This window comes from Haliaeetus albicilla, chromosome 11, assembly GCF_947461875.1.
Source record: "Haliaeetus albicilla chromosome 11, bHalAlb1.1, whole genome shotgun sequence".
Taxonomy (NCBI): Eukaryota; Metazoa; Chordata; class Aves; order Accipitriformes; family Accipitridae; genus Haliaeetus; species Haliaeetus albicilla.
In genome coordinates this window covers 38,546,622-38,570,965 of record NC_091493.1, presented here as the reverse complement: position 1 = coordinate 38,570,965, position 24,344 = coordinate 38,546,622, and the positions used below count along the sequence as shown (strand labels likewise).

At 39.7% G+C, this 24,344-nt stretch overlaps 1 long non-coding RNA gene across 1 annotated transcript; it reads left to right on the top strand.

Annotated features, from left to right (window-relative positions):
- Positions 1-9,725: 9,725 nt before the first annotated feature.
- On the top strand, positions 9,726-19,267 carry LOC138687813 (uncharacterized). Its single transcript, XR_011326951.1, has 4 exons — positions 9,726-9,979; positions 14,198-14,299; positions 17,364-17,476; positions 18,706-19,267. It is a non-coding gene; the product is annotated as an uncharacterized lncRNA (long non-coding RNA).
- Positions 19,268-24,344: the final 5,077 nt, after the last annotated feature.

The following is a 24,344-nucleotide window of genomic DNA, read 5'->3' as shown; positions in this document are numbered from 1 at the left end:
CTGTAGTGCAGAGGTCTACATGCGAGGTCCCTTCCAGCCTGGTATTCTATGATTCTTTCCACCAGCACCAAACTGGTAGAAAGAAGCCTTTCAGATGAGAATGTTTTATATATAAAAGGAGAGCATTTAGCCAGAATATTTCAATCAATTCAATTAATGTATTTCACTCTAGTAATCACAGGTTAATGGAAAAGCCTTGGGGAGCTGCTTTAAGTTAATTCTGATTCCCATGAGCATAAACCAGCTCCACCTGCCCACAGCTGAGGCCACCTGGGCTGGTAAACTGCAGAGATGAGGGCTGAGCTGACTGACCTAGATGAATTCATAGCACTTTTAAAAAATTAACTGCCTCGGTATTCGATAATCAAATAGCATAAGGACCTCTCATGATCTAGTATTCCTCATTTTTATTTCTAGATCAGGTAGGCACCAGCACTGAGCAATGCATTGTCACAGTTGTGAGTAATGACCCTGAAAAGTGGACGCTTTCCTAATTTGCTAAAAATAAGATTTTACGTCTCTATGAAAGCGGTCTTTCTTTCTATGGGATGATTAAATACTGCACTGAGATGTTATGTTACGTTAACGTACAGCCTGGAGAAGTCTCTATTTAAACAGAGAGCAGATAGACTTCCTAAAGTTCAGTCTTTAATCCTACTTCAAGTATGGTGGTCTCACAGGGAGAATGTAAACGTGAATAGTAGAGTCATAGTCATAAAATAAAGAAAGTAAAGGGGCTTAACATTGGGACTATGAAAGCAGTTTTCAAGCAGTCCTTACTGAAATCAGCTTTTAATCTGGTAAAAATAGAACATACATTTACCAGATTCTCTTTAAATGGACTGAAAATACTGTGAAATAAAAAGCTCCACAGTTTATCCAGTGTGTTACCATTTGCTTTTATGAGAATTTTGTCATTGACAAAACAAATACTGTAAGCATTTCCTGATTTTTTCCTTCTACTTGGGAAATAACAAAATCAAGAAATAATTCTTTATTTTTCCTCTGCCGGTTCATTCTGATATCTCTGTTCAAGTTATTTCTCTTCAGTCTTAGTGATAAATGGGACTTTGCAGGGAGCAGTCATAAAGCTCTCATTGTTTGTCTGTTGCACATTGCTTATATGCGTTTTAAAAGAACATTGTATCATAATAAACATTCATGAAAATTATATATACTGATCAGTTGTACTAACAAGTATTTGTAAAATAAATCTTAAAATTCACGTACGCTTAGTACTTCCAATGGATTCTGTTTGCCAGACTGTAGTGCAGGGATTTTCTTTCATTTTTCTTTAATATTTTTTTGAATTCAGCTTTGGATATTTTTAGACTTATTTTCCCATACAATTTGAAAGCATATCATCCATCCGTCCTTCCATCCATCCACCCATCAATCAATCACTCCCTCCCTGCTTCCAATGGCACTAAAAATGGGATTTCTATATGTGTCTCTCCACTGAATTCCAGGGGGGTTCTTTCCATTTTTCCTGCTGTAAGCTATGTGGGCGTTACTCAGCAGTACAATGTGGATGCAAGCTCAGATTCTGACCTGTGAAGTTATTTGGAGAAGTCAAACAAGATATGTTATATCGTTATGTTCTCTCTAATGAAGTTAATCTCCATTTTCCAATTAGGCTTTTCTTTTTTATCAGTTCACACAGTTAATAAAATCTACAATTACTAATATAAATTTTAGTTAATAGTGTCTATTAACAACTGACTTTATAAGAATTTATCTCACATTTAAATATCTGTGGTCATAATAACTGAAATAATTTAGGACTAAATGAGTTTTCAGCCTTGAGCATTTGATAGATTGCATTATTTCGGTTTTGTTATTTATACAGCATCCTAAGTAAGGGTGGTACTTTATCAGGAGCTCACAATTTAAATTACACCTAACACACAAGTATTTTATGAGGATCATAAACAACGTATAGGAGAGTGCTGGAGTTTTTCATTCTTGTGCAGTATTCATGACAATTCCTTTTTAATTTAATTAGCAGAGATGGTCTCTGAAATGATGGGCAGGAAGGAAGATCAGTGATGGAATGCTGACCAAAAGCCATCAATTTTTAACAGAACTTGTGTACAACAACATAGGCAGTGCAAAGGTTTGATACCTGCATGTATGTCTGAATCCTGTTTTTCTGTTCTGAATATGGGTCCAAAAAATAATTTTTTTTCCCTATGGTTTTGTTCAGTTCATTATTTTCTTTGAAATTCAAGGGGAATTTCACATGTAAGGTTTAATAAAGCAAAAGGAAGATGTTTAATTTGACCCATAAACCATCCTATAGCGAGTTAAAAGTATAGAGAACTTAAGAAATATATACCTGATGAGAAACAGCACTCAATAGGCATGCAAATGTCTTTTTTATGTGTCACTCACCTGGCAAGGTATTTAACGGCTGTAATGAGGCCAGAAGAGGTGAACACGTACGCCCAGTCCGCAGCACTGACGGAGCAGAGCTCTGGAATCCGGTTCAACAGAGACCTGAATTGACCCGGAGCATCGTGTTCGGTGGAGTGGGCTTTCTGGGAAAGAAATTAGTAAAGCTGATCAAGAATAAATTGGCCTATTTTTGCTAGGGTAACATAAGTGGGAAAGGGTCAATATCTGCTTATTTAAAGGCACAGAATAACAGTACTTTTGCTATAAATTGCATTTGCTTTTAAGACAGAGCAGGTAGGAGGGTTGGACCCTCCATTACATAGGACCAACATTCTGGTTTGTATCCCATTTCAGATGCATCTAATATGTTCACACGTCGTTGCTGTGTTGATTAACCAAGGATATGTCCAACAGCAGCACTGGTGTGGCATCACGAGCAGATTGCCTGCACTGCTTCGGCCACAGAAGAGCTGATTTAGGAGCTCAGCGCTGGACCACTTGGCCACACAAGTTGATCTTGTAGATCTGTGGGCGCGAGGGTAGGATCGATCCCACCTGGCCGGTTGGCTGAAGTGGTTATTGCCTGACATTCCCTTCCTGAAGGGCTCACGCTGAGTCTGGTTTCTTCAGCCCCTCCAGCCAGCAGACCCTGCTCCCCTCACCCATGCGGTTCCCCAAGCAGACACCTACTGTATCGTGGATGCTAACAGCGCTATCAGCAGATTAATGTTGCTTTTCTTAATCTGAAATGTTATTCTTCTCTACTCCCAAGCGATCCCAAGACAGAACTGGACGTGGCATGATGAAGAGATTTCAGTGCAGGTTTGGTATCTCCCATAAGTTCCTTTCTTGTTAGCATTTGTATCTCTATACCGTCATGCTTCCATTCGATTTTTGGAAAAGCTGCTTTCCTAATGAAAGGCCAGACGGCTGCCACCCATTTTACCCACTGAACGAGCCTTGAAATGAATTACAAAAAAGTGCCGCATGGAACAAACTCCTGAACAGAAGATAATTCTCTTTAGTCCCAGCTGATACCGGCTGGGCACTTCCACTACTGAAATTTCCATAACCATAATTTTTAATCAACAAAATGAAACATACACTGCAGTCACATGAATTTCGTAACAGATCAGAAGAAGGCAGCGCCTTACAGTTAAGCTGTTTTGCTATATTTCTCATCGTTAGGGCCAGATCTTCTGCTGGTACCAAACAGCATCTTTCTAGCTTCAGATAGTTCGTGGGACTGTGCTGGTTCACACTCCCTGAGGATCTTCATTTGCTTTCTGTCTAAAAGAAAATGCTATAAAAGTACGATGTAAAAGTAAAAAAATTTTCAAGGCCAAAAGCTGGTGAAGGATCTGACCTCCAGGATAGATTGGCATGCTGCGAAGCTCTTTTACCTGTATTACAAGTGCGAAGCACTTTCTGAGTGTTCTGGGTTTTTTTCCTTCCCATTTTCTCTTTTCTTTATCTCTGCATTCTGTTTGCTTTTTTTCTCATTCATTGTATTTCTTTTTTTCATATTGGTGGTTAATGTAACCTATATTCTTCTACATTTTCCAGGGGCATTCATTCCTTTTCTATTTTTCTCTGTTTATTTTTTCTCTTTACTTTTTTGGTAATTTCCATTTTTTGCTCTTTGTATGAAGATTATATTAAGTGACAAGAATAATGTCAAATAAATGAGATTATATTAATGAACAGATCTTGCTGCATTTCCATGATTCACAGGAAAAAATATTCACACTGGCTGATTTTTCAATTAAATCATTTGCTGTGTTATCTGTTCAGCATATCTTTATGAATATGCATAACTGTAATGCATTTAAATTGTTACAGGTCTTTGTTAACCTCAAAAAGCCACAAGGTGCCTACTAGCAAAATAGGGGATTTTTTCGCTTTTTGTGTAAAAATCAGAATACTTTGTTTTAGCCTTGATATCTTTTTCAAGGAAGCACAGAGAATTAGATGTTTGAGAAAGCATCTTGATTCTTCCAAAGATAACAGACTTATTCTTTTGTTGTTCAACTTATTTAATCTTAAAAGTATTATGCTTTTTTTTTTTTTTTTAAATATTTCCTATAATGTCTCTTTATCCCATGAGGACTCTCACCACTACCAAGTACATCCAAAAAATGCCTAGTAAAGAATCTGTAGAAAATTAGCTGTAACTTCAAAGATATCAGAAGTATTAATTTTGAAGTGAAAGATTGCTACTACCCACATACAAAGGGAACCTTTTGGGAATGAAAGTTGAGTTTCTTGAACATTTCTTTCCTATGGCTGTGAAAGAATTACAAGGTCTGGCACACAGTTTACTGGTGAGCGCCAGCATCTCTTATTTCAAAGCCTGTAACAAAATGTTGTATAGCTGTTGCAGTTTTAAAATGAAAAACTTTTATCATCAGCTGAAAAACTGTACTGTCATGGGCACATTCCCAGAGGTTTTCTTTACTGAAATTACTTAAATTGGTTCTCCAGTGAGATATCACTGAAAATAAGATAGCAGTACCTTCTGCCACATGTGCCACGAAGGAGGGAGGAGGATCTCTTTCCCCTTGAGGCTCCAAATGCAGGACAATTTGAAGGAATTACAAGGAAAAAATTATGTGAGCTGCTAGTTGTTTACCGAAGGAAATCACACAGCATAGATATACCTCCTCTCCAGGTTCACCACTCTCTTTCACTCTTCAAGGGCTTTCCCATTTGAAAGCTTATCTGTATTTTGGTTGCTTTACTAGGGACCACATTAAAACCAAAAAAATAAATAGAGGATTAAAATATTGCAACAGTACGCATTTAATTCAGCATGCAATTTTATTGCAGTCACGTGCAATGTATGCTTCTACTTTATATGGCACAGAGAGTACTCTAGTAATAATTTTTTTTCTTTAATGGAGGGTTAACATCCTTTCAAACTTACAGACTTTATGTCTTTCTGTATGTAAAATAAGACCATTTGCTAATGTGGAAAATATTTTTTCATTATAAAACGTGGTATTTTACGTATTTGATGTCTAATTAGAACAGCAAAAATATTGACTAACAATCTCCAGACCATTTTATTTGAGATTTTCATGGAATTAATCAGAAAAATTTAGATGATCTCTAAATAAATAAATAAATCCTTATCATATATCTCCTCTGTATAGCTCCTCATGTACATAAATGAGGAGGATATTGAAAAATAATGGCTTAATATGTTAAAGGAAGATCCAGAATTAAAAATATTATATGCAACCAGTATTAACTGGTCAGTGACAGGGCTGATAAATAATATTTTTGTCCCTCCAGTGGGAGAACAGCAATCTCCACTGTTGCCTGCTGAATGAGACTTTGCAGCACCTTGGGTAAACACTTCCCACTAGTAACAGCAAAACTAATGAGACATACGGTTATAAAGACAGTAAAAGAAAACATTGCAAGGAATATTCTGCCCTATATTCAGGAATATTAGACTTTAAGATTAAAGCTAAGACGGTTGAATATACTACGGGTGAAAGGATAGAGCCCAAGGACAGATGAGGCTCACGGGAAGCACCACCGCGGCGTTCCTCCTCCTTTTTCTTTCATCCTGGTGGAAGCTGCCTTCTTTCCTCAGCACACACGTTCAGGTCAGATCACCCTGCCCTCGCTCTCCCTCTGATGAGGATCAGAAGTTTCCGCCTCCATCAGCCGGTCTTCTCCTACTCCTCCGTCCCCTCCGGGGGCGAAGGGTCTCCAATTTCAGTGACCTCTTTAACTCCCTTGGATACAGGTCATTCTCCCAAAGTCTTGACAGCAACACTGCTCTGTAGATTCCAGGCTTAATTTGTAGGTGGAATGTTTAAAACAAGGACTAAAAGGCAGGAGGCACGATGTACGCCCCGTTTGTGTTGAATAGCAGCACTTAGCAAGATCAGTAATGACCGCGGATGGGAAGGAGGGCAAGGTACAAAGACACAAAGAGTCTCTGTGAGCCTGATCTGGCCACCTCTGCGATGACAAAACTCAGGCTTAGGTTAAACGGAGTTTTCCTCTCCACTGGGGTTCTTCTGGGTGGCCGTGGGTGGCCGTGGGTATTGCTACTCCTCTTTGTCCCAGGCTCAGTTAGTTCAGATGACTGCTTTGACTTTGTTTCAGTGGATTGCTTAGGCTATAATTAGTTTCAACATCTCTGCCTTTTGCTGACTCTTCTCATTTTATCAGAAATAAATGTCACTAATCAATATCCATTGTTCTGTTAAATTCATTATTTCTTAATTGCTGACAGGGTGCTTGCCCTGCACCGTGTCCGCTATGGAGCTGGAATCCAAATAATGCTCTTGTGTCACTGCCGGAGGTGAAGTTTTTCACCCCTACTCTATCAGCCCTCAGGATGGATGTTTTGGTGGGAAACCATAACACAATAACTATAGTTTTGAAAATCGCATCACTGTATATCAAAAATACAAGCAAAATTGACTTTCTGCCAGAATTTTTTTATTTTCTGGGAGCGCTCTTCCCTAAAATATGTTTGAGTTTACACCCTCAAGGGTTTAAACAAAGAAGATAATTAAACAGATCCTTCAAAGCAGAGACCTACTGGTGTGATGGAAAACGATGGTTAAGCACATTCTTTTATTTGAAAACTGTAACTTTGCACATAGTTCTTTTATCTTTCCTCACCCATCTTTCATGCTTACAGAATTCTTGTGTGCTAACAACAGCTAATTCAATTTTGAACTCAAGATGAGAAACACATTTCTTTGGGTTCCATCTCAGGACTCAGATTATGAACTATGCTAGCATAGTCCAAAATTTTCTTCTGATCCTGAAAAAGATTCATATGACAAGTCTGAAACGAGAGCATCATAGCTTGTTAAAATTCCAGCTGTTCCGATGCCATCAAGCAGTAGGGCCACTGGGACTATGCTGGTTGTCCATAGAGGTCACCAGTGAAGTACATACACGCTACACAAGCCCCTCTTGCACCCCCTTCCCTGGGTTTTAAAAATTACACATTTTAAAAATTGCATCAGTTCTTCTGCAAGACTCTCTTAGGATCCCAATACATTCACTGGTTTCTAGTAGGCAGGAGAGACAGAGAAAATGCAGGGGAGGGAAACATAATCCTGTACAGACTAATGTGAAAATAGTCAGGTTTTGTAATCAGCTGTAGGAAATTAAGTCTCTCAAGTCTTGACTGCCTTCTTTCAAGGTATAATTATTTGTATTTTGAAATAGTATCTTTAAATTACTTGCAAATATTTATTGAGAATAACTGCGTGATATTATAATGCTCTTTTGTGACATTCTGTGTTTTGGAAAAAATAAATCCGTTCATTATCAGGGGAGTTAGTGGGCTTTGCGTTCTCAAAGCAGCAAATATCCCTTGTTTCCCTCCAACACACTACAGGTATGGTACAGAATGACATCATACGTTGCAATCTTTTTTACTCTTTAGTCAGAATATTGGACAAACAAAACCAGGTAAAATTAGAGATATTTGTAACTCTCAATATTTGAGCACTGTTGTTAACAGATGGGCAAGTAAATAAGGATTTATAATCTTTGATTGTTGTTCCTCTAATTATGTAATTAATTTCAAACCTGATCTCATAACTTCTTTTAGAGGTTAGAAGGATATATGCACTTTATTGAGTCTATTTAAATAGACTTTAATAGAGCTGAGAAACAAGTGAAATCTTGGTTTCAGTGGTGTCAGTGGGAATCTCCCCCAGGGAACCAAAGCTCCAGCACACAGTTGAACAGGCCTGTGAGAAATGCATCCCTATGACACGGAGTCCAAAAAACAGCCCTTTAAAGAAGTTTTCAGTATAGTTACAACCATAACTTTATGTGGATTCAGTGGGAATCTTCCTAATGACTTCATCGGCATCAAATTGTACCCACTCAGCAACAGAAACCAGTGCCATAAAACATCGTTCCTCACCTTTCGTCAGCCTCCATGTGTAGAGGACCAGGCTGGGAAACAAAAACAGTGATAAAAGCTGCAGGAACTCGAGTTTGGTTGAATTCCATTATACCCACATGCATGATCTAAATAGTGCTGGGACTGTGGACTAAAGAAACAAGTGGTATTTGGAAAGCTGCCTAACTGTAGCTGGCATGCAACATGGGTTGCTGTCTGTGATATATTAGCTTTGTACCTATTTTTTGCTTAGCTTTTGCCCACACGAGCCATGGGAGAACCTAATATAGGGCCAGGAAACCGCTCTTGGATGCCAGGTTTCCACTACATGTGGGGAAAAAAGAAATTGGAAAAATAAAAAGAAAAAAAAAAATTTAAGAAAAGAAACTAGAAATTAAAACATTAACAAAGAGGAGAGAAAATGGGCAAGAAAATGAGAGGTGCAAGTTTGCTAGAGTTTAAAGTAGCTGTCTTTGAAGTTTTTTATGTTCCACTCATCTTTCCTAGTGCAGCCCATTGGGAATCTGTGTGCATGGTAGTTCAGAGCTCCATCTTCACAAAAGATGAAAGGCAAAGCCATTCAGTGGTGAGAGCCAGTTTCTGCGAAGTGCATCCAACCCCACGTAACTGCAATTAAATTATAGTACATAACATTACTGGTTAAGGGGCAACGCAGTCCTCAGTGCTGTACAAGGTAGAATGAATAATAAGTTCTGAAAATAGTCATAGATCACATAACTTTGCAGCATTGGTGGTGTTAGCTGAAAAACGAGTTACTGGGGATTAATTGGGAGAGTATGCTGTTATAAATTACACAGGCACATGCTAAAGATCATCAATAAAGGTTAAAAAAAGGCTCTTTAAATTAGCTTTCTAATTGATCAGGAAAAGTTCTGAGAAGAGATGTGAAAGGATTTGAGCAGCTGAAGTCTGTAAGCACATTCTGGACCTTGAAAAGTCTTGGTCTTCTTCATAAATGAAGAGGTATGCAGAATATGTCTCAAAACTGACTCACCTTGCTGTATTTCAGTTTATGGAGAAACACGAGTCAGTGACTCAGGAAAAGGAAATGTTAACTCATTCAACGGGTACTGAGAATTAAGATGTTTTCCTTTCTTTTTTTGTAAATATTACAAAATATGAGTAATGCAAAAGTTTTAGTGTTACTTTCGCTCACTGACATACCCATGCGTCTAGAGGAGCAAAGAATAATTATTATGCAGAAATAGCTATGTGAATGTTTAGGACCTGGAAATATTTTCCCTATTTTTATCTGAGCTTCCAACAGTATTGCGGAACACGAAATCAGTGAGGTTTTTTTTTTTTTTCTGTTTGTCTTCTCTCCTATTTAGTTGCAACGTCATTCCAAACTATGGGCAATTTTCCTTTACTTTCAGCTGTGCAGGGTGTTCTGGTTTAACTCTGGAAATACCCCGGTCCGCTGCGTGCTGTGGAGCGTGCAGGCGGTGACTCCTGGTGATTCACGGCGTGGACATCATCTATCTGCAGCCTGGGACTCTGCCGACACTCCGCCGGCAGCGAGGACCGGCCGAGCTCCCCCCCAAAAAGGCACACGCTGAGGCTGGGTACGTGCAATTTGAATGCTGGAAAGGCTAAAATAAAACTCGTTGGCTGTTAAACGTAAACAGATGAAGATAAATAGAAGTAGCAAGCATCAGTGGCCACGTGAGTTATTTTTTCTGTTTTCTGAGATCCTGCCGTTGCACTGAAGTTTTAAGGCAATTCTGAAAGGAATCGTACTTAGGATTTATAGCGAATAAGGCTGTAAATGTTCACACTTCTTTGCCTGCCTTGAGGTGGCATTACAAAGCAGGATATGTCTTCTTCATTCCCTGCTTCATATTCCTTCACCTTTTCTGCCACTCACAGCACTTTCAAACATCATTAATCATGTCATGATAAAAGTTCACTCTGCATATGTCTTATTATGCTCACAGTTACTTCTGTTAGCTTGTTACAGTTAGCTTCTCATAGGTCAAATGATAAAAGGAGATGAAAGAGCAGACATTAAGGATGCCTCTTCTAAAAGGGTTCTCCTATCTCCTCATGTCCTGCCATCACATATTTCTACCTGGGACAACAGGAGATAATTATAATCCCAGAAAGGAAAAACAACTATCTACCTCCTAACTGCCACCCTGCGGAGCATTTAAGCACTACTTAACCACAGGTTAAACATCACTGGCTTTGCAGTAAAGTTTAAGTACAACTTGCTTTGAATAAGTACAGGGTCTGCTCTCATGGAAGTGCTTTGAGGGCAATCGTCTCTTCAGAGACAGCAGTTGGTAAGATTGGCTGGCACCTGAACTGCCTACAAAAACTTGTTCAGCTGTTGAGTTGCTGAAGAGTTCAATAATTCAAAAATGGAAAAGCTGTACCAAATTATCTAGGTAATTTCCTGAATATGGGTTTTACTTAATTTTCTATGTCTGAAGCAAAGCGGTGCCCAACATTTCCCTTGGGACCCATCTTAATGAATCTCTTTGCCAGAGAATTTTCCCTTATATTCAACCTAATTTTTCCCTGTCTTAAATTAATCCCATTACTTCTGCTTATGCTCCCTCTTGCTAGACTAAATAATTCAGTGTCAGTAATTAGGTACAATTATAGATGCATCAATTAACGTTTGTCGGCGTGGCTACAATGCTACGGGAAGGTCCACAAGACCTGGCTGAATTTGTGGAGTTCCAGGAGATGATGAACACAGATGAGGAGATTGACTCGTCTGGTCCCTTCCAGACTTTCATCCCGTTCCCACTTCTGCTCTATATATAGCTGAAGTTGCTGGGCAGAATAGCGGAGATATTCTTATCAGTTTTTCATTATTCTGATGACACTGAACTCTGTCACACCATCCCCCAACCCACTAAGTCCTGTTTAGGCTACTAATTAGCAAGATATATCACCAAAGTGCGTGTGGATATAGAAACATAGACATGTAAAATCATCACTAGTTGTGAGAAATACTTTAGTTTGTATTAACCCATTTAATGTGTTGAAAGAGCGCAGTAATGCAAGTTCAGCCCATGTCATTATACCATATACTGCTTTGGTGAATTCCTCCTCTCTTGAGATTGAACAGTATGCAATACTGGTTGCTCTGTTTAAGGCTTGACGTTTCCTTTCATTAAATGACAACACACTGTTTCTCTCGTTTCCTCTAACAGTTACTGTAATATGATAGATATTTTAACTGCTGAACACTCAGCTGGAAAAGATTGACTGTAGTAGTTTTTATAAATATATTTGATGCACAGATGTTCTAAGAATCTATTTTGCATGCTTGCCCAACTCGGTTTCCTTTCAATTTTTTAAGGAAGATTCCACCTATTGTATCCAATTGCAACTCTTCTACTTTCTTGCCCATAAGGAAAATAACAAAATAACTTGACCTGCAGTTTCCTACAGTTTGGTTTAATGGATCCCACGGTAAGCGCAGCGGATGGGCAGGGTGCCGCTGGCAGAGGCAGGGAGAATTCATCCATGTCATCAGCCAGTAATTCAAGACCCTTTTTTGGTAGGAAATGTCCTGTCCGATGTGACAGTAGGTCAAAGTCAGCCAAACGACAGCACTCGTTGGCGTCTTCCCTGGTCCCACCACCCCAAACCCAGCACCCTCGTGCCCCTGCAGCGAGGAGGCACTGCCTTCGTGTTGGACAAAAAGTTCTCCGATTCCTGCACGTTTTGGACAGCATGAAGTTGTTTGCTGAAACTTTCGTCAGCATACCAGCTCACCTCGGTGGGAGTGCTACAGGAGAAGCATTGAATAGGATTGTCCTCAAAACTGCAAAATCTGCAGTTATTTTCTAGCATCGTCCCTATGTTACATGGTTTGAGGGGTACCAGACACAGATGTTAAAGCCTGTCCTTATTCCAGCTGATGACTCTGGATCTTTCCAGAGAATTAGAGAGCAGTTTTATCTGTTCCCTTGAGCTATATTATGCTTCCAGTTCAGCAATATAACCAATTCTCTAATACTATTATTCCCTATAAATTGGCTTATTATCCTTTTGAAAAGCCTAAAGATCTGTGTTTGCTCTTGTTGATATTTCAGCAGAAATCCACATGAACTTATTTCAATGCATTTTAAATCTTAAAAAAAAATAAAAATCCCCAAATAGCACAAGCAAATGAATGGGAAACGACTGTTAATTTTTTCATTTTAGGAAAAGAAAGCTACTCCAGCTGGAAAGAAAGGAACCTCAGGGCGATTTTGCCAGAGAGGTTCTTATGTATCTTGTTCTGTATGCTATCACCAACGTAACAGCCAGCCTTCCTGACCTTAGGGGGGGAAAAGACAAGGTGCTTAAACTTAATACATTTTAAAATAATTAATCATCTACTATATATGGCTAAGTTCAAGAAACAGTAAATTGCTTTTTATCTTTTATCAGTGCAAGCAGAATTTCAGTTTCGAGAACAGATAAATCTAGGTCAGTGGATGGATTTTCTGTGGTTTCTCTGTCATTTGAATAAATTATAAATACATTTTGAACACCGAACAAATCAATCACAAAGTATCCAGAAATGAATACACCCAGAAAAGAAATCTGGGGATTGGTCCTTCAGTAGTTTGCTTCTCAAAGCACGAGTTCAGTCACAATTTCATAATAAACAGTTTTAATTGTATTACACTCTCTGACATGGACAAGCTACTATTTTAATTGTGACTTTTGGGCATGTAAGGAGAGAATTTCTCTGGTATAACTTATTTTGGCTTTTCCTTTCGTAAAGTCAAACTGTGACTGTTGGTTCTACTTTTCCTGTATTGTGGCGCTGCCTCACTTTGACCTTTGGTATAAGCATCTGTGTCCTGGTCAGTTATAATTAAGTCCTAAATCCATCAAATTTCAGCAAGGTTAAATTGTGCTATTTCCTGAAAATTCTCTTCCTAAACCTGACACTTGTAATTCTCCATCTTTTCTTCCTCCCATTTCCCACCCAGCACCTTAGTGCCTTTTTACATATGGTGCTGTATCAGGCTATAGGCAGCAGCATAACTGGTCCTTTGTCACCTTCAAGTATTTTCTGACAATACCAGGCAAACATCTGTCAAGTAAAAGGATACCTGCTGACCAGGACGCATCACTGCAGCCTTCGTTCCTAGGGCTGGATTCACGGGTACATCAGAGGTAGTAGAAATTCCACCAGACTGAGTTGGGGAAGGCAGGGATAACTGCCCTGTGGGACCAGACGAAGGGCAGGAAAGGGTAGAAAAAGAATCTCAAAGCTAGTTTACCTTTCTGGGTTCATAACGATATCTGAAGCTGTCCCACCTCTTATTGAGCAGGGCAAGGAAATCTCACATTGCATATTTTTGGCAACAGTGGTACAGCTTCTGCTTAAAAGGTTGTGTGTCATGTCTTCATCGCTCCTGTATCTTCATATACAGTATAATTGGTGGTACAAATAAAAGGTTGATTGGAAAGCAGTAAATGTTAGGACCTTTTTTCCCTGGTTTTTTTTTGTTGTTGGTTGTTTTTTGGTTTTTTTTAATCAATGCTGTTTTTATATGTTCTTATCCATTCTAAGTATTTCAGATTATAGTTAGAACTATATTCTTTGGTCATTTATCACAGACAGAAATGCAAGGTAGGCAGACATATTTCTTCTGTGAAATGGGCACAAGTACTTACCCAAAACTAAAATCGGAAAGTGGGTCTGGAAGGAGCCCTCCCACAGTCAAGATCAGACGATGCTGTCGTCACACCCACAGATCTGCACGCTCGTCCCAGGGCATACAGGCAGTCCCTGAGGCTTATCTGAGCAGTCAAAGTAGATATAAAAAAGAAAATCTGTGATCACACTAGACTAGACGATCCTTTGTATTGTTTCCTCGAATCAGAAAGTAAAACTTACCCGATGCTTTATTCAACTTTCAGTTAAGGAAAGGAGAAGGAAGGGTAACTGCAAACTGTGAAGGAGCAGGGGCAAGAGTGCTGCGGAACACGTCCTCAGTTCTGTCATGGTTGGGCTTGCCAGAGGTAAGTGAGGTATATTTATTTTTCTGATAAATAACTCGTGGTTTTGTCATCACTCGACGGCAGGTTCTCTTCAGGCACCTACTGCATCTTCAAAGAATCCATTAGTTGAACATCTTGTTTCAATTATCTTGGAGGCTGTTGAGAGAGCTCTTCTAAAACATGAAAAAACACGTCTTCCCCAGTTTGCTGGCTGTCTGAACCAAGTAAAAAGACCTCAGACAGCATTTCTCTAATTTTATTATGGCTTTTTCCTTGTACAGTGCAACTCCATTTTCCCTGACCCTACACCCAAAACCCCCCAAAATTTGGGCTTCTCACTTAGAGGATTACACTGTATAGAGGCTGGAGGATTTCATTCTTCACCCAGTGCCCCATTTCAAGGGTATCAGCATTTGTCAGCTATTGATGAGAAGTGGAAGAAAAGAATTTTGAATTTCTTGGTTACCAGTGTATTATTACATTCTGCTTTTCCCATGGGATGAGATTCTCCTTTGGTGTACAGGTCCTGTGCAAGGGCAAAGTTTTCCCGTGGAGATGCACAGGTTTGGTCGATGCAAAAGTGAGTTTGAGCAAACCTATACAGAAAGTGAGAGGGCACCGGGGGATCCAGCTCCATGCACACCGACAGGGAAAGACACTGCTGCTCCTGCACGGGCGTCCCATGAGTGGAAGTGGGTTTGCCCTGAATGGGAAAGAGCAGAGCTTCAATTGAGCTTTAAAATTAATCTGAATAGTTTCAAGGCAGCTTTCTTATCCTTAGCTAAATTGGAGCAAAACAAGAAGGAAGCTGAAGTTTCTTGCTTATTTGGAACTCACAAACTACGTAATTTCAGATGACGGTAGGTTTGGTAATTTTAAGACAGATTTCCTGGGAGTCCCTAAGGGCAAACGTTATCCAAGCAAAAGCAGAATGATGGATGTGCTATCTAGGACACACAGCTCCACATCTGTGGATATTTTAGTGAAATAAGATTAAATGAGGAGAAACTATATTCTTTTTCATTTCCCTTGAGTTTGGTTAAACCTCCAGAGACAAAAAGCTTCCCTAGAGCTACCAGACGACTGGGAAAAAAAAAAATCAGCCTCCCAACTGGGAGAGTGAGACAGCACATCCGCATCTAAAACTTCCTCCGCGGGAAGTTGCTGAGGGATGGACCCGAGACGAGAATCCAACGCCAAAAAGGACGTTACCGTCTTGTCCCCGCGCAGGGAGGGTCCCCACCGTACGAGTTACACGGCCCTGTTCATCCGCAGCACCAGCCCTGCGATATATCCTCGCCTGCTGCGGCAAACCCTGCCATTTCTCCAGACGTACCCTGGCTGCTGATTTATTCCGGCGAAAGAGAGCGAGCTGCGCTGCCACGGGGCTTTTAACAGCTCCTTTGCTGTCTCTGAGTGCCGGGGAGCCTGAGCAGCAACGTAAAGCGCAGGGTGAAGAGTACAGTGGAGCCCACTGGAAAAAAAAGCTGTAGTCATTAATATGGATTCCAAGGTAATTTTATATTTCATGAGCTTCTCTTCTGTTTCTCCTCAAGCCCCCAGGAGATGGCAGATGTTTTCGGGTATCACGTGGAGAGCAATGTGTCTTTTTTCTTTTTTTTTTTTTTTTTATTGTGAAGATTCCTCCTCACTTGAAAGGATTAAGAGAGGAAAATCTTTTTTTTTTTTTTTTTATCAAATGCCTAACTCAGATCTTCTTCACCAAATGCAATCAGCATTTCTGAAAAGTTTGCAGTCATACTGCCTCGTAGAGCATTTGCCCTTTCAAAGGTATGAACTTGTTCATTAAAGCTGGCTACCCAGAAAGCTTGGATCCCTTATCTCCTTCAGGGATACAGCTCATATGCAATAAAATGTGGGGATCAGTGAAACTGCAAAATGTTTGTGCTGTTCTCAGTTTGTACATTTATTCCATATACATTATTGTCTCCTTCTAAATGCAAATTCAGAGCAAAATACCTTGTTAAATCAAATCTATACATAATATCTGAAAAATTAGGTCTAATCTTGCAGTCTGTAACTAAAGAAAGGTATTAGAAATAAAACCATTGCAAAAGCTGCATTGAATTTCTTCTGGTGAAATCCAACATTAGCAATAAACCACTGTAACAATGGGCACGATCTCAGAAGAAAAGTGAGGGGACATAAAATCTCTATTTTCCTCACTGTAGCATTACTCTATTTCAGTACTGCATACGCATCTATTGAATTTATCTATAATTGTCCCTTCAATTCCTTTCTATTGATTTCTAGCTCATCTTTAACAATAAAATAATTTTTTCCCTCGCCTGCATACAGAAATAAGGGTGGTAAGATGGAGTACTTTTTTTTCTGAAAAACTGTAATAATTGCAGTCTATTAATTCATTGTACCCAATACTTGCCTAAATACAGAAATATCTACCATGAGGGGCCACACCATTGTTGTAACGCCAACAGCCGATGAGCTCTTAGTGCCAAGGTCTTTGCACCATGGATTTCTCCCTAATTCCTTCCTCCCATACCTGGACCGTGGCTTTGGCCAGAAGATGCTGCACCCTTCCAGCCCAAAGGCAACACCTCTACACAATAACTTTCAACTGCTAGATGCATTCAACCAAAAAAAAAGCAAGTTCAAAAGGCTGGTCATGCATCACTGATGCATAAGCATGCTGGAAATGGCACCTTTTCTAAAGAAAAACACTCAGGAGTGTTTTAGGAGCGCTCTGTGAAATGGGGATGGGGACTAATATTGCAAATCTTGGCTGGGTGGGTGCTGTTAGTGCTCGTCACTGCATTGCTGCCAACAGGCAAGACTGGAAAAGTCTGTGAATTCTCATGTAGCGTGGGTATTCAGTGAGGGTGAGTCAATGCTTAAAGACAGTAGATATAAATACAGCAAAGGAGCAGCACCAGAAGAAATGTCAAAGTCCTACCAACTCTGCTCCCTCACCCAACTTTTATTTTAGCTTAAAATGTGAGAAATAATTTATTACTTAGCAAACATGGAGGCCAATTCATAAAGTATTTATTTCCCCCTACCTTGGTGTTTAAGGTGGCTCTGGTTTTTTTTTTCCTATTTCCAGGGAGGAGAACAGACAGCTAACGCTCTACTGAATGAAAGATATATGAACCATAAAATTGCCGGAGAATCTCTAATGTACACGTTCAAGTCATCAGGCTTCAGTACTTTTTAAGTGTGAGTAAGGACTTTGACTATTCATGTGTTTGGCTGACATTAGAGGGTTTAAAAAATTATCTTAAAGGACAAAACCTAAAATAACTTCTACATATTTCACTCAAAGTAACCAGAAATATTTTACAGAGTGATGAAGATCATATTTCCTAAACCTAATGGGAAGGGTCCCCCAAACCAGAATGCATAATGTTGGCTGCACAGAGGAAAAAAATATTCATTTTAATGTCCCTTCACAATTTCATTCTGCCTTATCACCTTCACTTGATTCTCAGAAAAATAAAATGATTATGGATGTAGCAAAAAAATCCTTTTAGTATTTCTCATAAAATGAGATATATTAGGCTCTATCACAGTCTCCTAACGGTTATAATAGAGAGAGGCAGCCTGAAGCCCTAGACTAATTTTGCAAGAGGTATGTTATACAATGAGAACGTGAAACAAAGAAAGAGCTGGAAGGAGGGTGAGGTGATGATGGAGTCCTGCCTCAGTATGTGATGTTCCTTTGCCTGTTCCCAAGAAACAAGGAAGAAAAGTCTAGTAAAAATTGTCAGCAACATGAAAGCACATTATCTGGGACACTAAAGAAAAAAGATCATAACTTTTGCTCTGTAGCCTGCGTATTCCCCTGGTGTCGAATGATATAACCTTAAAACGCTCTTTTTGTTTTACTACATGGAAAAATGGAACAAAGTTACAAATCAAAAGTTTTAGATAACCATATTTTAAAAGAAACTTCTTCTGATAATATTTTTTGCTTATAAATGACCTGACGTGCAATATTGCGTTCCCTTCCCGGATGCACGGGGTACAGATTTGCTCCAGGGATGCTCCAGGAGGTTCCCAGCCTGCAGCGGGCAGAAAGGGCTGTGAGTGTGGCTGAGGGCTTGGCCGGAGGGGAAGGGATGGAGACAGGGTTCCCTTCTGCACCCCCCCCCAGCACGGGACCTTTACACGTTGGTGTACCCGAGGGTGACATCATCTACAGACCTGAACATATCTCAGTGCAAATAATATTTGCAGAACTGAGAGGTGGCTGCTGGAAGTGGGGGCGGGCTAGGGAAATCCATCAAAGGGCAGCTTTAGGGTAAAACGTGACGCATGTATGAGCTGGCGAACGTGCAGCTGTCTATAAAAACCAACTAAAATATCAATAGACCTGAATATTCTTCACCCTCCAAATAATTCATTTAAATAATTTCACTTTTTTCATTTTTTTTCTTCCCCCAAAGGGTGAACGTTCCAGACCTTCAGACAAAACCCACTACGTGGAATAAAACCCCAAACCCATTAAATTAGCTGCGTTGCCCACGCAACAGTTTTTCCTCACATTGTACATATTAGGAATATCTGAAAATAATAAACTATGTGCAGTAGCACAAAATCTGACCAGGTCAGCTGGGAAGGGTTCCACAGCCGGCGTGAGGATCGGGCACGGCACTCCGGAGAAAAGGTGGGGAACCAGAGCAATGCGACGGATCGTCTGGCAAAGGTTTTGTTTGCCGCTTTGCAGAGGTTCTAGTGTTGGGGTGTGTGAGTGTGCGACGCATGACTGCGGTGGGCCTCCCACATGAGAGTTAGGAAGGCTGAACTCTTTTGCAATGCAAGGCAGTGGTACGTGAGCCTGAGGTTCAGTGAGCATGCAATTATGTGTGAGATTCAATTATGGGCTTTTGAAGGCATCCCTTCTTCATTTTGACCAGTATTTATGTAACTTCTGCATGATATATATAGTTCTTCTTGCTTACTAAACTAGAAGAAAAATCCCCATCAGAATAAAAAGTTCCCCTAGAATTTGATTCCTGATGTGTTTTTCTTATGTAAACAGCTTCTGGGAAGGGAATAATCCCCGGAAGGGGGTTACTTTTCTTTCCACATTGATTTAAAAGAAGGGATGAGAATTCTTCAAAATACAGTTCATCATTTCCTTAACCATGGCTATGACATGGTCTCCTGAGAAAACACACACTCATTCTATCATTTCACATCAAGCCTGACACTTTCAGATCACATTTCACTGTCACGCATTTTGCCCTAGCATACACTCCACAATTTATTTTGACAGAAATATATTTCTGACCCCTTTTCACGAGGCAGTCATTACCAACGGGTGCGGTCCATAGGAAGCACGGGTCGCGTTCACCCGGTGATGCCGGGACTGTTGCGCTGAGGAGCAGAGGAACGGCACAGGGTCCTGTTTTATTCCAGCTAGGAGCCCCTCTCAAAGGAGAATTTATTAAAGATATGCAAAAAAAGATAATTTAAACCAATGTCCTTCTTATGTGTGTTAAAAATTTAAATTTTCTCCCCTTTTGCAAAATCACAGGAACATGCTTACAAATGTAAATTATTTGACCTACACAGCTTATCATCGTATATATACACAGCGGAGAGGAGCAAAGATAGTCGACCACACTAATAAAGTCCATTGGTGACAGAAGCCAAGATAAGGACCTAAGCTGATATGACAGAAAGAATTTAAACCTGCTTCCTTGTTCTATATCACTACGTTTGAAATGGGGAGTATTTCCAGGACCTGCAGATGGATTGCTGAAGTGATCATAGTAACAACATTTTGTGTACTACCTTCTACTCCCGTGCACTTAAAGGAATTAAATGCTTCTACAAATAGGGAATTGGGAAACTGAGAAGTGACGTGATCCCTTCAAGACGAAGGGTACTTGAGCAGGAAACAGTGACTTGGGGCCAGGAATAGAGATTTCATTTTTGGACTCTGTCCTATGCCCAGCCACTGCGCGGTGCTTTTTTCTGCCCCTGCGGAGTGCAGCGTGCCGAGCCGTGCGAGAAAGGAGGAGTCCCTTTCTTGCCGTGAAGGATAGTCTTTTAATGTCTCAGATGTGCTTTTACAATGGAAAATCTTTTCCTCAGCTACTTCTGATTAGCACTTTTTGTCTTCAACAATAGTGCTTATTATGGTGAATGGAAACCTTTTTTCAAGGGATATATACACGGACCACAGGTTAAGCACACACTGATCATAAATACACTTTATGATCTAAAATAAGTTTTTTAAATGTTGCACATTGTCTATTGTCTGAGCTCTTCTTTGTCCTTGAAGATATTTTTTTTTTTTGTAACAAATAGGAACACTCATATTTAAAGATTAAAGTGAAATAATATGCTTGTATTTCAAATTTCTTTTTACTCTAGTTACTAATTTTTTTTTAAATCCTTCTAGAGATCTGTAAATTAAAGAAGTCTCCTTAAGCAAGGGACTAATATTTGTTGCCTTGAGAGGAGAAAACTCAGGAGAAATGATAATAAAAAGGGATTGATCATTTGAGGCTGATCCATAGCCATGGTCAGTAGGAGATGCTTCACCAGAGAACTTCGGATAATTCCTGCCTGCACCAGAGGAGGGGGCCATCTCAAGGGCACCGGGAAAACAGAAATGGAGAAGAAGCATTACATGCTCTTTGTCGTTAGGTTCTCTCCAATACTCATTTGTTACTATTTTCCTGATTGTGCGTCTCTTTTTTTCTTTTGACTGGAAAATATTTTTTCCTAAAATTCTGTTATTCAAATGTGTGAAGAGTTAAGAAAGATTAAACACTAATGGAGAAAGCCATCATCCGGGCAACGGGACAGATATTCAGCGAGAAATGAGGTTTCTAAGACCAGACCTCTGAGGTTAAAATGTATCTGTTCTACAAGGCCAGTAGCAGGGAGGTGCTAGCTGAAGAAAATGAAGCTTTGGGGGAAAAAATCTTGCACCATGGTGACTTTCAGATGGTGGCAGAGGGATGTGAGGGCGTTGGGCTACTTCGTTCCCCAGGTCCGTACAGATGCGAGCTCTGGTTGCCCCGGGGTGGAGGTCCACCTGGCATAGGTTGGTTTTTCAGACATAATTGTGGACATCAGTGTAAGACATCATCCCAATACTGCTTGTTTCACTCCAGGTATAGTATAATTGTCTAGGCATTGTTCTCCATCTACACCAGCTCCCCAGAGTTACTGTAAAGAACCGCATACTCTCATTTTTGTCAAGTGATGGATGGGATAAAGCATGATCACACCTTCTTAACTAGTAAGTGCTATGGGCTTCAGTTTATAAACTTAGCTCATTCTTCATTATTCTTCATTATATTCCCTGCCTTCTGTTATTCCTATCAATGCCATGTGACCTTGTGATGTAGCCAAACCAAAGTTTTTATAGCCATGTTGTCATTCTTCTGCACAGACAGAAATTACCATACACAGTGTACAGCAATGCAGAACCAGGCATTTGAGCTTTAATTCTGCCTTTGAAATAGTTTGATCGTGAAGGATTTAATGCACATGAACATTTTTCTTTGCACAGGGAAGAATCAAAAATACAAATTGTGTTCCAGCATTATACTCCTCTGCTAAAATACTGCTAAGCAAACAAACACACTAAACTGTGCTTATAATAAGCACAAGCTCTTGATCTAAAAAACAACATCAACCAGCTTTTTAGAATCCAGTTAATTATTAAACGACCCATGAAGATTTTGAATGCGTGACTGGGTTTTATGAGCTTATCTGATAGACGGAATTTCTCTGTTTAGTTTATACAGATAACTTCAATTTCTCCTCTTTTCTTGAAAATATATCTTTACGGATAGGTGAGGACATGCGTTCATTTTGAGTAAGGTATACTTTTATGAGGCATGACAGAGAAATGAGAGCTCCAGAAATGTTAAAAGTAGAATGACAGGATTGCAGATAAGCCCATTTTTGGCAGTAATTAAAGGTCAAATTCAATTATTATTAGAGGTTATTAAGAAAATGCTGTAGGCAAAGTAAACACATTGGCTGATGTACTATGGAAAACCAGGTGTATAATCAGATGGTCCTTACAACCGAAACACATTTTCACTAACAAGGTTAAAAAACCCCATGCTGCACCTGTGTGTAAACATTTTCCTGTTTTCTAAGCCCAGTTGCAAGAAATCAGTCCAGGTCTGTTGTTTCTGCTTTCTACCTCTGGTCGGTTCCCATATTTTTTTCATTGCACTGACAAGAGAAGTGACAATAGAGACAAGATATATATCACGCAGCTCTGATTGCCCTTTCTGGGCAAAGATACCGAAAAGCTGCTGATGCTACTTTGTGTGTTGTGCACCGTCCCTGATGGTGTATAGCTTAATTCGAAAAAGCATGTAATTAAGTGTGTGTTAATTTTTCATTTCCATAATGAGCTTTTATAATTCTGTACAGAGCATGAAAAAAACATTTCCAAAATAGAAGTGATTTACATCGCAGGCCTTCCTGTGGATTGATTGCTGCTCTCACCGAGCTGCTGGCAGATGAGCAGCGTCCCTTCACCGCAGAATTACTTAGCGCTGCTATCACAGACCTCGCTGCTACTCCATTACACGAGCCCTGTCAGAGGGACCCCCTTATCTACTGCTGCGAGGTGATGGGCATGGCTAGAGAAATGAAATCTCTTACGATAGAAGAAATGGAAGAACTGGATTGTAAATAAATCTGTTTCAGACACTTAAGAAACGCTAAACTCTGTGATTATTTCTCCAGAAAAGGAATTATTATTTCTCTGGTAACTGGAGCCTATAAAGTAGGTTATAAAGTGAACCCAAGCCCTAGGTGAGACGACAACTGACATATAGTCAGAGTTAGACTACAATGATTAGCACATAATTACTATTCCTATTATTTTGAGGGGGTTCACAATCAAACACCACTCCTGCCCACACAAAGCCCTGTTGAAATCAGGAAAGTACGCTGCCAATAAAAAATGACTGTACTCCAAAGTCACTATTGGGAGCCTTAGTGTTGTTTAAGAGTTTTAAGTACTTGTTTTGATACAAGGAATATTTCCAAAGGAAGTTGTGGGAATAGAATATGCTTGTAGAGAAAGATGGGTTATGTATTACCATAGCTACTTCAAAATATCATTTTCTGAGAAAGTACATTATGCTTAAAGAAAATGGTATAAGATAGGACAGAGATGTATATGAATGCTTTCCTCTTTTTGGTACAATACTCTTACTTTGTTCACCTCCAGCAGATCGGTAAGCTCGGTCCTCTCTCTTTTTACTGCTTCAGTTATTATTATCCTCTGATTCAGGTCTCAAATATTGAGTAGATTCAAATCACGATCAAGTTTCAAAGTGATAGAGATATGTGAGGAAGTGTTTTAAGTTAATTATGGAGGTTCTTAATCAGAAAAAGTGGAAGCGTTGTGCATTTTACCGAATAATAGGTTGCACATATTAAATGGCCTCGGTGCGAGCAAGAGTCAGCCCCGCTACTCCACCGCCTGAAATCAACTCAGCCGTGTCAGGCAATGCTGAGCACACACGTGGAAAATCTGTAGGCAGCAGCTCAGTAAGGACATAAAGTGCTTCTGAACAGCGGAACATGAATCTGTAGAAAGCAGGGATGGCCATATCGGGGCTGCACATCTATTCCTGGTGCAGTTTCTCACCTTGTTGTTTACTGGATGATAATAAGCACATATTTAATTACTGTAAGCCTGCTCTCTTGGCCCTATACTATATTGGCTGTAAAATGCTTTCAAAGCAATGTAAAAGTTCTCCTTTGGACAATAACCTAGAAGAAGACTAGTAATTTGTAACAGATGAAAAAGAACTTCTAGTTTTTGATCCTATAGTTTACCAGTCCAAATAAGTGATTTTATATTCATGCTTCAAGGTATCCTCATTCTCTTCAAGCAAATGTTGAAGCTGTAGTTATAATGGGAACAAAGCTCCACCAGTTTCCTGAGCCGTTATCTGCCTTTTTTCCCTGCCATTGTTAATATAATACAGACATTTTAATGCTCTTTAAACACTGATCTTGCTTTTGATTGCCCATTGATCCTAATGTCTAAATCCATACCTGCTTCAGTGAGGTATATCTTACT